The sequence below is a fragment of the Plecotus auritus genome (assembly GCF_963455305.1).
Source record: "Plecotus auritus genome assembly, chromosome: 3".
Lineage (NCBI taxonomy): Eukaryota > Metazoa > Chordata > Mammalia > Chiroptera > Vespertilionidae > Plecotus > Plecotus auritus.
In genome coordinates, this window is record NC_137772.1 from 207,848,182 (window position 1) to 207,865,683 (window position 17,502).

General features: G+C 37.9%; 1 protein-coding gene across 2 annotated transcripts in view; it reads right to left on the bottom strand.

Annotated features, from left to right (window-relative positions):
- The window catches only part of NTN4 (netrin 4), a 116,377-nt gene that overhangs the window by 21,779 nt on the left and 77,096 nt on the right, over positions 1 to 17,502 (bottom strand). The gene's annotated exons all lie outside the window — the stretch shown is intronic.

The window sequence follows — 17,502 nt, forward strand, 5'->3', positions numbered from 1 at the left end:
TGGCAGCTGGGGGAAGGAAGGCCTACTCTTGCATGAATTTTGTGCATCGGGCCTCTAGTTTATTATAAATTGAAGGCATCCTATATAATAAAAGCATAATATGCAAATCAACTGACTGGCCGCTATGACACGCACTGACCACCAGGAAGCAGATGCTCAATGCAGAAGCTGCCCCATGGTGGTCAGTGCGCTCCCACAGGGGGAACGCCACTCAGCCAGAAGCCGGGCTCACTGCTGGTGAACGCAGCGGCAGTGGCGGGAGCCTCTCCCGCCTCCGCTGCAGGAGGGTGGTACGGAACGAGGGGTCCTGGATTGTGAGAGGGATGTCTGACTGCTGGCTTAGGCCTGATCCCTGGGGCCTAAGCCCAGGCCTGGCTGAGGGATCCCCCTCCCCCAGTGCACGAATCTCGTGCACCGGACCTCTAGTTAAATATGAATGGATTTTGGTTGGGGTGATGGGAATGAAGACAAAGAAGCAGCAATTTTGTGATAAAGGGAAAAAAATGATGAGTACAGTGTTCAAGAAGCCAAACAAAGATTGTTTCAAAGAGGTAGGCAATATCAGCTGTGTCAAATACTGATAGGTCTAAGGAGATGAGGAATGGAAATGGATTAATGCATTTCACAACATGAAGGCCACTGGTGACCTTGATAGGGACAGTTTCAGTGAAACAGTGAGTAGCAAACCTAATGAAGAGGTCTTGGGAGAGAATGGCAGTGAAGGAAGTTGAGCCTGAGAACAGATACCTCTTTTGAGAAGATTTCTTATAAGGGCACAGAAATGTAGTGGCAGCTAAACCTGAATTGGGATGTGAACTCTAACAAAGGTGTGAGTTTTGTTTATTTTGTTTTAAGATGGGAAAATTTATAGCATGTCTTGAGTGGAAAGCAATTGAAGTTTGAAGTTTATCATACGTTTGGAGAGAATGTATCAAAGTGCTATGTGAAAACTTTAAAAGAAATCACATATTCCAATATAAACATTTCCTCATTATGAGGTGAATAAAACAATAGTTACTTTATCACTCAGGTAAATCAATTTTGTTCTTGACAACAGATAGGGGAACCAGAATAAAGACCCACATCTAATGTAATATATGGTATCCCACCACTACCATTATCTTTTTCTCTAATAGAAAATTCAAGCCTTTCTAGGATTTAGCCCCTCTGTACTACCATATATTTTAAAACCTACACATATTTCAGGAATGGCCAGAGAAGAATGTGATTCTATCACATGTGCTAGTGGATTTCTGTCTATGTGACTTTTTACATAATTACCAGATAAAAATACCACTTGCAAACTATGCAGAAGTAGCTCCAGGCAGAAGGCCCTGACATCTTTCACAGCATATTTTTTCAGACTGCACACCGAGGCTTGCCTTGCATACCGATCTCCTGAAGTTTGTATAGCAGGCAATATCTGACACTCATAATCTACATTTCTTATTTTCTTCCAAAATGCAAATATATTTCCTTCTTGCTTGGGGGAAAATAAAAGGTTTTTCTTAGATTCTGGTTCAGGTTCTGATTCTCCAAAGTATATTTCTTATTAGTTGTTGATTCTAAAATGTAACTCAGGCACTTAATTTTTACCTGTTCATTATGATGAATGTCAAAGTTACAACCCAACTGGAGTGACATAAATCCTACTGCTGCTTTGTCTTTTCTTGTTAGACATGAAATCCAATAGTAAACATTTGCCCTAAGCTGCTCTCACAACCAAATTAGCAAAACAAAATTAGTTAAAATGACATTTTAAACTCCTAAATATTGTTACAAGATTTCTTTTAAAATGCAAATGACTAATTTAAAATAATATATTCTATACTGATATGTCCTATTATAAAAAAACCTGAAATGATAATACAAAGCATTCAAAACAGATACAATAGAGCAAATGGGTACTTTTATAAACAATTTCACAAAAGGTTCCCTTTAAATAATGAATTTAGATACTTGCTAAATGTTATACGAATTTTATTTTCAGACATATGGTTGCATCAATACACCTATTGTGTGAAGCACTGTTCCTCTATAGAGCATTTACGGAAAAGAGGACATGAGGCTGCTCTGGAGTATATTCTACCAGGAAACCTAACTTGCAATGAAACAACAGATGAACATGTTTTCTAAGTAACCTTGTGCATCTGTAAGGCTCTGAAACTAGTATTTGTTTCAACCACAAATGCTAACGATAAATACAGCTGTTTGAAAGTTACCTGTAATATGTCTTAGGAACATCTCTTAGGAAGACAGAAAATAAAACAGGACAGTATAATAGAGTTGGTAAGGGCACAAACTTAGGAGTCAGACTAGATGAGTTCAAATCTGGTTCTAAGGCTTATTCCTTTGTGGAATTAACCTCCTCAAGACTCAGTTTTCTCACTGATGAAGTAAGAAGTATGCCATAGGTTTGTGTGAGGATTAAATAAGATGATGTATGTATGTAGCAATGTATCAGGCATTTATTGGCATCAAATGCTCAAAGAATAAATATTATTATTACCTAGATGGAACATTGGTTTTCAACTGCTCACCATTCATTCATTCCTTCACTCACTCACACCTTCATCAAAGAGTTCTTGAACTTTAGAGTTAACATGAACTATGCTAGGGGCTGAAGACACAAAAATGAGTACAGTCACTAACTCTTCAGTAAGAGAAGAGAGATAGGCAAATAAATAATTACAGGGCAGTAAATGTTATAACAATGTAGTCCAGGGTGCATGGGAACACAGCGGAAAGAGCAATAACTGCCCCGGTGTAGATAAGGGTTGTTTTGAAAGGAAATTAATGATCAAACTGGCTTTCAAAATAAGCGGAAATTTCTTGCTTTACACCTGGAAGAAATTTGGAGGCAAATGGCTTTCTCCACAATTCTAAGTCCTATAGAATTAGGTAACTCTCCTATTACATGTTTCTTTCTTTGGATTAAAAAAAAAATCAATCTGCTATTGCTGTCCTTTTGTGGATCAGAACATGTTGAGAAAAAGTAGGGTCTGATCCAGGGGTCCTCAAACTTTTTAAACAGGGGGCCAGTTCACTGTCCCTCAGACCGTTGGAGGGCCAGACTATAGTTTAAAAAAAAAAACTATGAACAAATTCCTATGCGCACTGTGGGCCGGGACGAGTCGGCTGCTAAGCAGGACAGGCAGCGGCACCCGGCAGGCCGGATAAATGTCCTCGGCGGGTCGCATGTGGCCCACGGGCGGTAGTTTGAGGACGCCTGGCTATGGTCCTGCTGCTTATAGGAAGGTACCCTACAATGTAATGTAGCACAGCTGTCAACCCATGTGAACATAAGTATGCACAAATGGCAGGAACATAATGGAAAAGTTATGGCTTCCTTTATTCTGATAGGGTTGCCTTTGGTGGTGGAGTCATAGGAAACCATTGCTGTCTTTTCATCTTTATTTGCACCTTCACTAGAATCCTAAGAGTCTGTTTGCATGTCTTTCACTCAAGTGATCCATGATGCCAAGCGTGCTGTAGAGACACGCAGTTGTGTTCAGCATCTTACCCTTTTGAAATTGCCAGGACCCCTTAGCATTACCTTATGACTCTAGCTTTTGCTATTCTGTTTGTAAAAGCTACTCTGGGAGCAAAATACCCTGAAAGTATTTGTTTCTGATTTAGCTTTTCTAAAAACAGAACTCAGAGTTCAAGGCCCTCAGCTGGGAAAGAAGCTGTTGGTCAAGCCCTTTCATCATTGTCCAATGGCCATTCCTCAGTATGCTGCCCAGGCTCCCAACATTTTCTCCTGAAAAGGCCAAGGCCCTACAGAATTTCTTATGGGGAATTTTTAATGTCAAAGCTATTTTGAAAGCTGTCCAGTTGCCTGCGGAGGTTCTTGGATGACTAGGAGTTAAAGGAGATGACTTTGCATACAACTCTAAACAGAAAGGAGGCAATATGAACTGTTGTTACTATATTAAGTGTGAAGTTAAGTGTCAGATAAAATAAAATCTAGCCTTTTTAGTACTGTTTTCTCCTTTCTTTCTACTACCAACTATTTGTAAACAAACTTTACTCTGTCAAAGGCAATATGGCTTACCCCTTTATTAGCCTTTTCTATTCATCCTTTAAATGTTATATGCATTGTGTTCAAAGATGTCTAGTTCCAGGATGTTAAAGGTGTATGTTAATTTCAAATAAAATTATGCTAGAATAAATCTAATAAGAGAATGATCTAAATCAAGATTTGCCTTTCACTTACCGAAATATAGTGTCTCCTGAGTTACTGTACATCCCACAAAAAGGAGATCTATTTACGCATGAAATCTAGCCATTTCTGCCTATTTAATGTTTTAAAAATAATTGTAAAGTATTTAAGTATATTTACTATCTGTCTTGTATAAAATTTTAAATGAGTAATGCAAATAAATACAAGACATACTCTTTATTTTTAATGATTCACTATGTGGCCCCTGCTCAGACCCTTCATTTGATTTTTGTATCATTCCTTTCCTGTTTACTATTTGTAACTGAACCAGTTACTATTTATTTCTGAGTATATCTCAGAGTTCTTTGACAGCTAAATAGACGATTTTATATTTCTGGATTGTTACTTCAGTTAAAAATGAAGAAAGTACTTTTGAATGTAAAGACAAATATTACTACAGGGTAACTTTTCAGTATAAATTTGGACACAATATTTTGCTTTGAAGATTGGTTATATCTCACATCATTATCTTTTTGTTGAAGAAAGCCTCCTGTATTCCCAATCACTCAGACAGCATCCACCCAGGCACCTAGCCAGGAATTGAGGTCATCCCTAACCCCTTTTTCCTTTGGAGAAAGAACCCTTATTTATTCCATCTAACTTAGCTCTCTCCTTTGAACTGATGTTGCTAGTCCCTGCTATAACCTATCATGGTACCCTTCTCTTCATAACACTTACTGCAGTTTCCAATTATATACTTACTTGGATAAATGTACTTATAGTCTGTTTCCATGGGTTTAGGAACTGTTTTATTGTATATTAGAGACCCAGTGCACGAAATTCATGCATGGGTAGGGTCCATAGGCCTGGCCGGCTATCAGGGCCAATCAGGGCCTTCCAGATGCCAGCTGGGGCCTTCCTTCTCCCGGCTGCTGGCTGCTGGCCTGGGCCTTCCTTCATTTCGTCCCGCCCCCTGGTGGTCAGCACATGTTATAGCAAGCGGTTGAATCCTGGTCGGTCAAACACCAGAGGGGACAATTTGCATATTAGCCTTTTATTATATAGGAATACAGTGACTATGATAAGCCTGCCACATTGTCACCACTGAGTAAATCTGTTGTTTTTTTTTTTAATTTTTTTTAAATAAATATTTATTCAGATTATTACAATTATTTCTCCTTTTTCCCCCCATAGCTCCCCTCCACCCCTTTCCCACCCCACCTTCTGCCCTTACCTCCCCCCACTGTCCTCATCCATAGGTGTATGATTTTTGTCCATTCTCTTCATGAACTCCCCATACCCCTTTCCTCCTGAGAATTATCAGTCCACTCCCTTTCTATGCCCCTGATTCTATTATATTCACCAGATTATTCTGCTCCTCAGGTTTTTAATTCACTTGATTTTAGGTTCGCTTGTTGATAGATATGTATTTGTTGTTCATAATTTTTCTCTTTACTTTTTTCTTCTTCCTCTTCTTTAAGAATACCTTTCAGCATTTCATATAATACTGGTTTGGTGGTGATGAACTCCTTCAGCTTTTTCTTATCTGTGAAGCTCTTTATCTGCCCTTCAATTCTGAATGATAGCTTTGCTGGGTAGAGTAATCTTGGTTGTAGGTTCTTGCTATTCATCACATTGAAAATTTCTTGCCACTCCCGTCTGGCCTGCATAGTTTCTGTTGAGAAGTCAGCTGACAGTCGTATGGGTGCTCCCTTGTAGGTAATTAACTGTTTTTCTCTTGCTGCTTTTAATATTCTCTCTTTGTCTTTTGCTCTTGGCATTTTAATTATGATGTGTCTTGGTGTGGTCCTCTTTGGATTCCTTTTGTTTGGGGTTCTGTGGGCTTCCTGGACTTGTAAGTCTATTTCTTTCACCAGGTGGGGGAAGTTTTCGGTCATTATTTCTTCAAATAGGTTTTCAGTATCTTGCTCTCTCTCTTCTTCTGGCACCCCCATAATTCTGATGTTGGTACGCTTGAAGTTGTCCCAGAGGCTTCTTACATTATCTTCAACTTTTTGGATTTTTTTATTTGCTTTTTGCTTTTTCGGTTGAGTGTTTTTTGCTTCTTTGTATTTCAATTCTTTGACTTGATTCTTGTGTTCCTCTATTCTGTTTCTGGGTCTCTGTATAATATTTTTTATTTCAGTCAGTGTATGTTTAATTTCTAGTTGGTCCTTTTTCATATCTTCGAGGGTCTCGTTATATTTATCGGCCTTTTCTAGGATATTCTTAAAAAGTCTTATAACGGTGGTTTTGAATTCTATATCCAGTCGTTTGTTTTCCTCCATTTCTTTCGTTTGTGATCTGATTCTTTGACCCCACATTTTCACTGCTTCCCTGAGTTGGTAAGTAGATATTTGTGCTAGGTTTCCAATATGGCCCAGTGGGTCTGCTTCCCCAGTTAACCTGAGGTGGACACTCTTGGTGCACCCCTTTGTGGACTGTGTGTACAGCCTTGTTGTAATTAAGTCTTTATTGTTGTTGGTATCACTGGGAAGAATTGACCTCCGGGTCAGTTGGCTGTAAGGATCAGCTGTGTCTATGCTGGGAGAAGCCCGGTGCTGGAGACAGCCCTATAGGATTAGACTTGCCAAATTGCAATAGCCTCTGTGCTCAGCTTGGATGGGGTGGAGCCTCAGTCTTGGCTTCCCGTCAGCCCCGCCCCTGCGCGCACGTGCGCTTTCAGTCCTCTGCCTTCCCCGGCTCCCGAGTCTCCGCCTGAGAGTCCAGACTCCCCCCACAAGAGCGTGGGTCCCCAGGGGCTTGCCTGGAACTGGGGTTCACTGCAGTCAGAACTGGGGCCCAGTGCGTCAGGAGCCTCTGACTCCCTTCCACTAGGGAAAGCCTGTGGCAACCTCCACAGCCTTTGTGCGCACTGGCCCGCGTGCGCCTTCAGACTTCTGCCTTTCCCAGCTCGAGTCTCCGCCCGAGAGTCCAGACTCCCCCCGTAAGAGCGTGGGTCCCCAGGGGTTCGCCCGGAACTGGGGTTCAGTGCAGTCAGAACTGGGGTTCAGTGCGGTCGGAGGCTTCCTTCCCCCTTCCGCCAGAGGAAGTCAGCCAGGCTCTCAGCCGCCCTTCCTCTCTGCGCGCACAAAGCCCCTTTGCCGTACCTCCAATTCTCTGTGAGCTTTTCTCCTTCCTTCTAGTTGTAGAATTTTCACTCAGCCTGCTTTCCTGTGGTTCTGGATGGTGTCCGTTCTGTCTTTTAGTTGTAGTTTTGAAATTGTTGTGCGAGGCAGCAGTTTAGGTGTTTACCTATGCCGCCATCTTCTCATTCTATGTTGAGTTTTTAATAATGGATGAATTGTAGTCACTTAATAACTATTTCTTAATGATTGATACTCTTCTGGCCTCCAATGTAATCGCTTTATGGTGTGTTTTTTGTGTGTGTTTTTTGTTTTTTTGCCTCACTGCTCTTTCTATAGTACACTGTAAAGGCTTAGAAAGTAGGAACCACATCTTTTTATATCTGTATCCTTAAAACCTAGGACCATAACCAACCCACTTTAGGGACTCATTCAATCTTTGTTGAATGAATGAATGTAACTCTCAATAACCAACAAATATGAAATGATGTTATGTTTTAAATGAATATACCTCTCAATAACTGACAAACATGCAATGATCTAGGTTTAAACTTCTCCAAAGGTTCATACTATTTATTTATAGGATTTTAGTATCTTAGCACCACAGCATTTGCAATGCTAAGATACTAGAAAAATAAAAAATAAAAACAAGCCCTAACCGGTTTGGCTCAGTGGATAGAGCATCGGCCTGCAGACTGAAGGTTCCTAGGTTCGAATTCAGTCAATTGCATGTACCTTGATTGCGGGCACATCCCCAGTAGGGGGTGTGCAGGAGGCAGCTGATGGATGTTTCTCTTTCATCGATGTTTCTAACTCTATCCTTCTCCCTTCCTCTCTGTAAAAAAATCACTAAAATATATTAAAATAAATAAATAAAAACAAAGCAAAACAACAAATTCATAGAAAACTAAAATGCTCAAGTAGAACAGATTATTCTTAGTCTTGAGACTATTTCCTACATTTAATGCTTCACTCAGTTGAGTTTTATTATTTCTTATTTGTAATAAAAGTTCTTTATTCTAACTCTGTAGGAGACATTCCCACCTATCAATGCCTCTCACTGGCAGCAATTTTTTTTGTCACATTAATCAATCTGAAATTCCTTTCCTCACTTTCATCCAATTATATGTAATTATGACTCTTTGTTCTAGGGGAGTAAATTATTTTTTGCCACTCCTTATATCCCCTTATACCTTTTGAGTATGTGTAGAAAGTTATATTCTTTCTGAAAAGTTTCCTAATTGATCTGAGAACATTTATGCTTTTTTATATTTATCTATTAGCATCTCTCTTTTCATGATTGTTTTGTTGGTTTGTCTGAAACACTCTCCATTTACCATCACCTTTCTTGTACTAAGAATCCTTAAGATAAATGCAGTTCTTTATATTCACATTTCACATGGCTCTTTATCAGTAAGCAAAATTTTATTCAAAACCCAAAGTGATATTTTAAAAAAACCTAAGTTTTTAAAATATTATTTTTTAGCTCCAGTATGTATGTCTGATTATTTCCACCTTTGTTAACCCATTTTGTTTTCATCAACTATGTCACATTGTGGAATCAAGTTCTTTGGATCTTTGTAGGTCTTTGGCTCAAAGTCTCTGAGGTCAGACAAAGCTGGGTTCAAATCCCAGCCCAGCCTCTGACCATATGCATGAACTTAGACAAACAATATAATCAATTTAACAAATTTAACAAATGCTAGTTCTCTTTTTTATATCCCATCTAATTTTGTCCAGACTTTCTGAAGGTTTTGTTGTTTTATAATTATTTGCTTAATTATTTAATTCTTGTCCTCATCAAATGCAGAATGACATATTACTTAGTTATTCAGTGAATTATACTTTGTTTTGGAGACATTTTAGAGAATTCATGACCTCTCCTACTTCTCTTCCCCAGTCTGACTGCCTTTTATTATTTATCAATTCATAAAATTTCTCCTTTTTAGGTGAATTTCAATATGTTATTTAATCTTCTAAAGGGATAGTCCTACTCTGATTATTACATTATATGTATTTTCTCTATCATTTTCACTTCTTAACCCTCTTGTTTTATATACTAGATTTTTTTAAAAGCTGAGATTAGTCCAGCTGGCATGGCTCAGTGGTTGAGCATTGACCTATAAACCAGGAGGTCATGGTTCAAATCCCGGTCAGGGCACATGCCCAGGTTGCAGACTTGATCACTAGTTGGGGGCATGAAGGAGGTAGCCAATCAGTGATTCTCTTTCATCATTGATGTTTCTATATCTCTCTTTCCTTCCTCTCTGTAATCAATAAAATTATATAAAAAATAAAAATAAAAAGCTGAGATTAGAGTTTTGCAACTATTATTGGCGAATCATAGTCTATTTAAAGTTTGCTTTTCAGAAACAGTTACTTCATATTGATTCTATGCTGGAATCATACAGTTAGTTTCTTTTTTAAAAATACATTTTTATTGATTTCAGAGAGGAAGGGAGAGGAAGAGAGAGATAGAAACATCAATGATGAGAGAGAATCATTGATTGGCTGCCTCTGGCATGCCCCGCACCGGGATCAAGTCCTCAAACCGGGCATGTGTCCTTGATGGGAATCGAATTTGGGACCTTTCAGGCCACAGACCGATGCTCTATCTACTGAGCCAAACTGGCTGGGGCCATACACAGTTACTTTCAATAAAAAACAAAGATGTCTATGTTGTTTACATGACATAAAATGAACTCATGTGGCTTTCTAAAACTACAATTTGAAAGAAAAGCCCACTTAAGTGAATACTGAAAGAAATGTCAATGACCCTTGAGGAAAATCCTTTTCTGAGACAGACCAGAACATAGGCACAAGAATGAAAAATGGAAGGTGCTATGGGTTCCTAAATGTGTCACTGTGGTAAGGTATTCTGGATTTTACTAATTTAAATTTTTTACTTTTAAGACACTTTGAAGGGAGAGAAAAACCTCCCTAGAGGTAGAATGAAGTAATTGTTAAATAGAGGTTTGAGCAAACAGGCAAACACAAAGATTCTTTCTGGGAGCATCATGAGAAGATCATATCTGAGGAGACTGTGAAGGATAGAAAAGTGGTCTGCGGCAAGATAGTCACCCATTCAAAGCACTTTATTTCCGTCAGCTGAGCAGTTCTCACCTAAGTCAGAAAGCAAAAAAAGAAAAGCAAGAACAGAAAAAATGATTTGGGTGGATGATAGAACACAATCTTTACAAAGAGAGCTGGCTAGTTAGGGTAACAGTAACCAAGTAACCAGACATTATCTTGGTAAACACTTGGTTTGGGTTTAAGGGCAGAGGGATCAAGTTTATTTTTATTCATTCTCTACTGAAACGCAATTGACTACATTTATTTTGGCCCACCAGGGAGGAAGGAAGGGCACGTCAGTTTTTTAAGAGGTTGTTTACTTTGACAGGGAATGAATTCTGCTTTCTTTTCCATTTGCTGATTTTTCTTTAAATATGGAGAAAGACTATGCAATAGTTAAAAATAAGTTTTGACATAAAGGTCAATAAATTTGTTGTATAGTTACTAACTGGCTGTTTCTTAAAAAGAGAGCTAATTCTGTTCTATAAAGCATTTTCTTCAAACATCTGTTTCAAAACATGTATTCTACTAAAGTAAGGAATTTTTTTCTGTAGGAAATTTCATGTCATGGAGCGAATAGCTGTTAAAATTCCATACCCAATCAATTTCCCATCTGTCTAATATTTAACATCCTTTGTGTTAAAAGGAGCAAGGAGAAAAGGACTTTATGAAGAACTGGATTCAATGATTATTTAAATCCAACACAATAGCATATTATAATAGTTTAATGCTATATTTTGAAATATATAAATATAAAGTAAAAGTAAAATGTCGATGTAGCACTAATTTTATTATAAATTCCAGTTGCAGTATACTAATTGACTTCAAAGTATGAGATATTTACAGTAAATAAATTTATATACTATGAATAAGAGGGCATTCTCTGAATGGAATTGCTAGGTATTTATTTTGAAACTGTTAAATGAAAAACAGACATCTTAGAATTCTGCCAGAAATTGCTTGGAGGAAAGCTGAGGCTCTAAGTTAGACATCTTTAAGCGGGAGAAGGTACTAGTAGTTGACACGAATGCTTACCAGCATTCACATCTCCACTATGTCAGGAAAAAAGAGCTGTCTAGCCAGAGTTTTAGTAATCCTTTATGATTTCCTGTCAGAGTCATGGCTAATTCAGTGAGTAGACTAAGTTATAGATGATTATTAGCTCAAAATTTTTCACCAAAGATGAAAATAAATAGAGCTCACACTAGAAACAGGAATGATATAAGTAGTGGTCCGCATATGCTAGTCATGAGGCCAAAAGGCTGAATCAGAATTACCAATGAAACTTAAAAATACAGATCTCAGCCCACATCCCTGGTGGAGATTCTGATTCGGAAGATCAGGGTCAGAGCTCTGAGATGTCATGTTTTTAATAAGCGTTCCCAAGTGATTCTGATCCATACGCAGGTTTGACTACAGAGAAGTTCTTGGATCAGAAACGGGACCAAGAAGGTTCAAGACTTCATTCAAAGGAGAGAAACCATTCCCCTTTTGGTTTAGAGTCTGAGTCACTGAATTCCTGATTAAAGAAAAAAACAGCAACAATGATCTGGTAGCTTGAAACTGGAATGGTGGGACTATTTAAACCATAAAAATTGGTCAGTGCTATAAATCATCATTTTGTTTTGTTTGTTCTATTTTCTCCCTAGGAAGTCAGCATACCGCTGCCTATTAGGGTTATTCTCACATTTGAACTGTGCCTGACTTAGGAAAATCTACTTAGGTTATAGGATACCAAAGGTACATAAGTAACTTTAAAGATTTCAAATAATTACTCTAAAAGAGACTTCTCTTTTAGAACAGAGATACAGTATTCCTCACAGTACCTCAGTACACAGTGAAATTATATTTCCCATTTTACTTTTGCACCTTTGTGACCAGCCAGTTTGAGCCTCGATTTCTGCTCTCAGTCCCAGAGTCAGCTGGGGCAGTTTCACACTGTCCCTTGTGTTCACAGACCTTGAACGCACTGTCCTTTTAAAATTCGTTTTCTGAGTTGTAGAAATAAATTCAGTTTCAGTGATCTTCAGTAGTCTTAAAAAAACAAACAACATCTTTGGAATCCTTAGAAGTGATTTCTTGGCAATGGAAATGTGTAGCTGACTGTTTGGGTCCTGTAGTTGATTCTGGTTACAGTTGAAATAAAGAGGAAGTGAGAACAGAAATGATTTAATTGCTCACAGGAATAAATCTGTTGGTTAGAAGATTTGGTGCATGGCTCTTTTTATTTAAGTTGGATGAATTTATGGCCATCAATTAAGTACACACATAAGGACCATAGCACTTAGCATGGTGCTTATCAGGATAGAGGTAGGGAAAATAGAGCCTGGAACATGAATGGGGCCAATAAATCCTTGGCTTACTTGGCAGGGAGCTGGTGATGTAACTGTGAACAGAGTCACAAGACTAGTGCCACTAATATTTGTTAAATGAATGAATGTGCCTAGGTGAGTATTCTATTAAATGTGCAGTAGATTGAATAACATAAATTCATTCCATTTTATAGATGAACTCATTAAAGGCAAAGTAGGCAATCATTGATTAGAAAGTAGGACAAACTGTGTTTCAGCACTTTTAGAGGAAAAAAATAAAACAGCAACCAAAGATGAGTTGGAGGCATCTCATCAAGGAAATCTCCCCTCACCTGCTTTCATCTCATCCACACATTCCCCCTCAGGTACTCCAAAAATCTCTTTCACTGTACTTTCCTCATATAGTAATAGTACTTCCTCATATAATAATAGTACCTACATCAAAGTGCTTTTGTGAAAGTAAAATGAATTAGTGAATATATTGCCCTTTGAACAGTGAACAGAAAATAGGCACTTTATACATATCAACTATTACTATCATATCATCACCATCATCACAGTGGATTGAAGTGGCTTGTTATTTTAAGTTTCTCCTCATCTAGAATGTAAGATCTTTTAGGGAAGACCTTTTATCTTTACAGACCTAGTGCTTACTACAGTGCCTGGCACTCAATACATGTCTCCTGAGCAACACTGAGTATATAATTTATGTACTACTGGTAAATTCTGTCTGGGCTGCTGCTTCAAGTTTTCAACAGTTCCAACTCCTGAGAAGACATAAACTAGGAAATGAGGGAGAGACTGCCGAGGCTTAGTTAATGTTATGTTTGTAATTATTTCACTGATAGAAATATAAAGTCCTTGATATATGATTGTGGGATCTAGCACTTGGAAATAAATAACAAATAAAGGGAAGGAATCTTCTGGGACATGGTTTCCTACGTTTCTATAGAACACTGGTCCCACAGATGTTCTGTAAGAAAGGCATTCCCTGCCTGGCCAGTGTGGCTCAGTGGTTGAGCGTTAACCTATGAACCAGGAGGTCATGGTTCGATTCCCAGTCAGGGCACATGCCCAGGTTGCAGGCTCCATCCCCAGTGTGGGGTATGCAGGAGGTAGCCGATCCATGATTCTCTGTCATCATTGATGTTTCTATCTCTCTCTCCCTCTCCCTTCCTCTCTGAGATCAATAAAAATAAACAAATAAAGAATCACCAAGGCCATTTGCCAACACATTAAGAAAAAAAGAAGGAAGGGAGGAAGGAAGGAAAGCAAAGGAAAGGAAGGGAGGGAGGGAGGAGGGGAGGAAGGAAGGAAGGAAGGAAAGAAGGAAGGAAGGAAGGAAGGAAGGAAGGAAGGAAGGAAGGAAGGAAGGAAGGAAGGAAGGAAGAAAGGAAGAAAGGAAGGAAGGGCACTCCCTGGTTAAATTTGAGCGACACCCCTCAAAGCTCTGTCTAAGGTTTGTAATGAAAATTAGCATATGAAAGGCTCTGAGAAATCCTGAAAAAACCTTTGATTAATTCACCATTTTCTAAATTTTCAGGCCATAGACAAATTTTCCCTTATACTCATTTCTATTAACATCTCATGGAATTAGTGTTCCATGGAATAAACTTTGGAAAGTACTGAACTACACAAACATATTTATCTAGATTTCCATTTTCCCCTCAGTAAATCTTTATGTAATTCAATTGTAAAAAATCCTAAGTCTATATGCACAAGTAGAGATGCAAACCTTGGTAAATTTGATGCTCAGGTAATGATAGGATGTTCTGGATAATTTAAAAAAAAATAACCTCTAGAGTAAGTGCTGAAATGCATTTAACTTTTATTGAAAAGCATTCTGCAGTATTCTCAGACTTTAATATGATATGATCACCTGGGAATTTTGTTAAAGTGCGAATTTGATTCAGTAGGTCTGGATGGGAACAGAAGTTCTGCATTTTCTAATCAGATGGTGTCAGTGGGATTGGTCTCTGGGCCACACACTGAGTGAGTAGCAGATTTTTTTCTGCCTTAGTGAGCAGAGTAGAATAAATATAATAAAATTGTTATTTTGAATAACATTGTACATGTTGTTGATAGAACCACACACTGAGATAGTTTAAAGTTTTAAAAATATCAACTTGTTTTCTTGATACTATCTTTGTCATGAAAGTAAATTGGGAACTAATAGGGAGAAAAGTTGTGGCTATACCAACATCTATATCAGCACCTACTATGAAATCTGATACATTATAGATACTTAATAAATGTCAATTAATTAACTTATTTGTCATTAATTTTATCAGAATTAATAACTCGAGGTGACAAGGATATATCTGCCAAGGAGATAGTTAACAATAAGAAAATATTGCTAAATAATAGTGAAAATGAACTACTAGACTTGATAAATTAATTCAGCAATGTAGCAGGATACAGAATTAACACCCAGAAATCTATGGCTTTTTTATACACCAATAATGAACTCACAGAAAGGGAAACTAAAAAAATCCCATTTACCATGGCAACAAAAAAAGTAAGAAACCTAGGAATAAACTTAACTAAGGAGGTAAAAGACCTGTACTTGGAAAACTACAGGACATTGAAAAAAGAGATAGAGGAAGATATAAACAAATGGAAGAATACACCATGTTCATGGATTGGTAGAATCAACATCATTAAAATGCCCATACTACCCAAAGCAATCTATAGATTCAATGCAATCTCCATTAAAATACCAATGGCGTATTTCACAGACCTAGAACAAACTCGCCAAAAATTCATTTGGAATAAAAAAAAGACTCCAAATAGTTGCAGCAATCTTGGAGGGATGACAATACCTGATATCAAACTATATTACAAAGCCACTATTCTCAAAGTTGCCTGATACTGGCACAAAAACAGACACATAAATCAATGGAACAGAACAGAGAACCCAGAAATCAACCCAAGCAATTATGCTCAATTAATATTTGACAAAGGAGGCAAGAGCATACAATGGAGTCAAGATAGTCTCTTCAGTAAATGGTGTTGGGAAAATTGGACAGGTCCATGCAAAAAAAAAAAAATGAAACTAGACCACCAACTTACACCATACACAAAAATAAACTCAAAATGGATAGAGGACTTAAAAATAAGACGGGAAACCATTAAAATCTTAGAAGAATCCATAGGCAGAAAAATATCAGATATATGTTGTAGCAATATCTTTACCAATACAGCTCCTAGGACAATGGAAACTAAGGAGAAAATAAACAAATGGGACTACATCAAAATAAAAAGCTTCTGCACAGCAAAGAAAACCATCAACAAAACAATAAGAGAGCCCACTACATGGGAGAACATACTTGCCAATGTTATATCTGATACGGGTTTAATCTCCAAAATTTATAGGGAACTCATACAACTTAACAAAAGGAAGGTAATCCAATAAAAAATGGGCAAAGGATCTAAATAGATATTTTTCAAAAGAGGACATACAGAAGGCTAAGAGACATATGAAAACATGCTCAAAGTCACTAATCATCCAAGAGATACAAATCAAAATGACAATGAAGTACCATCTCATACCTGTCAGAAGGGTTATCATCAACAAATCAACAAACAACAAGTGCTGATGAGGATGTGGAGAAAAAGGAACCCTCGTGCACTGCTGGTGGGAATGCAGACTGGTGCAGCCACTGTGGAAAACAGTATGGAGTTTCCTCAAAAAATTAAAAATGGAACTCCCATTTGACCCAGTAATCCCACTTTTAGGAATATATCCCAAGAAATCAGAAACACCAATCAGAAAAGATATATGCATCCCTATGTTCATAGCAGCACAATTTACAATAGCTAAGATTTGGAAACAGCACAATTGCCCATCAGCAGATGAGTGGATTAAAAATGTTGTTACATCTACACAATGGAATACTACGCTGCTGTAAAAAAGAAAGAACTCTTACCATTCACAACAGCATGGATGGAACTGGTGAGCATTGTGCTAAGTGAAATAAGCCATTTGGAGAAAGATAAACATCACATGATCTCACTCAATGAATAAAAATAGATCCAGAGACACAGAAGCATCGAACAGATTGTCAAACCTCAGAGGGAAGGAAGGGAGGTTGGGAGGATGGGATAAGAGATCAATCAAAGGACTTGTATGCATACATATAAGCAAAACCAGTGGACACAGACAGTAGGGGGATGAGGACATGTGCTAGAGGGTGGGAATGGCCAGGGAGAGATCAATGGGGGAAAATGGAGACATATGTAATACTTTAAATAATAAAGAATTTAAATGAAAACAAATAAAAATAATAGTGAAAATGTTGCCAAACATGTTTGCCAATTAAATAATGTATTATGGAGAGTATTTTTGTTGAGACAAGAATTAGATGTGCTAATAGGTGTTGGGACCTACCCCTGGCTCACTAAAGGGAAGAAAAGAACCAGAAGGTGCTAATAAGGAAAACCATGCTAGGGAAGTGAATGGGCACAGGCATCTTTGCCCCAAACATAATGCTGGAATAGTGAATGAAGATAAGCTTTCATTGGACAGTCTACCAGTCGATCAGGGGGCTGTCTGGAGAAGGGAAGAAGGAGATATAGATCTTCCCTACTAATCCATCTACTTGCTACAAGGACTAAATTGGCATAAGTTATTTTCATAAATCCTTACTTGGTGCATCTAAGTATTTGTTAACTAGGAGAGATTAGCAATATGAATTATTATTAATTTCGAGCTTCAAGTCTGAGAACATGCAGGAGCTGAAGTAAAATAGAACTCTGAGAAATAGTATTACATCCAAGTTTTGGGCTCAGTGTTGAAAGTGAACTGTGCCACAATCTATCTTCCACAGTTTAAGAGGGAAAGCTTGTAACAAAGAAGCCCACTCAA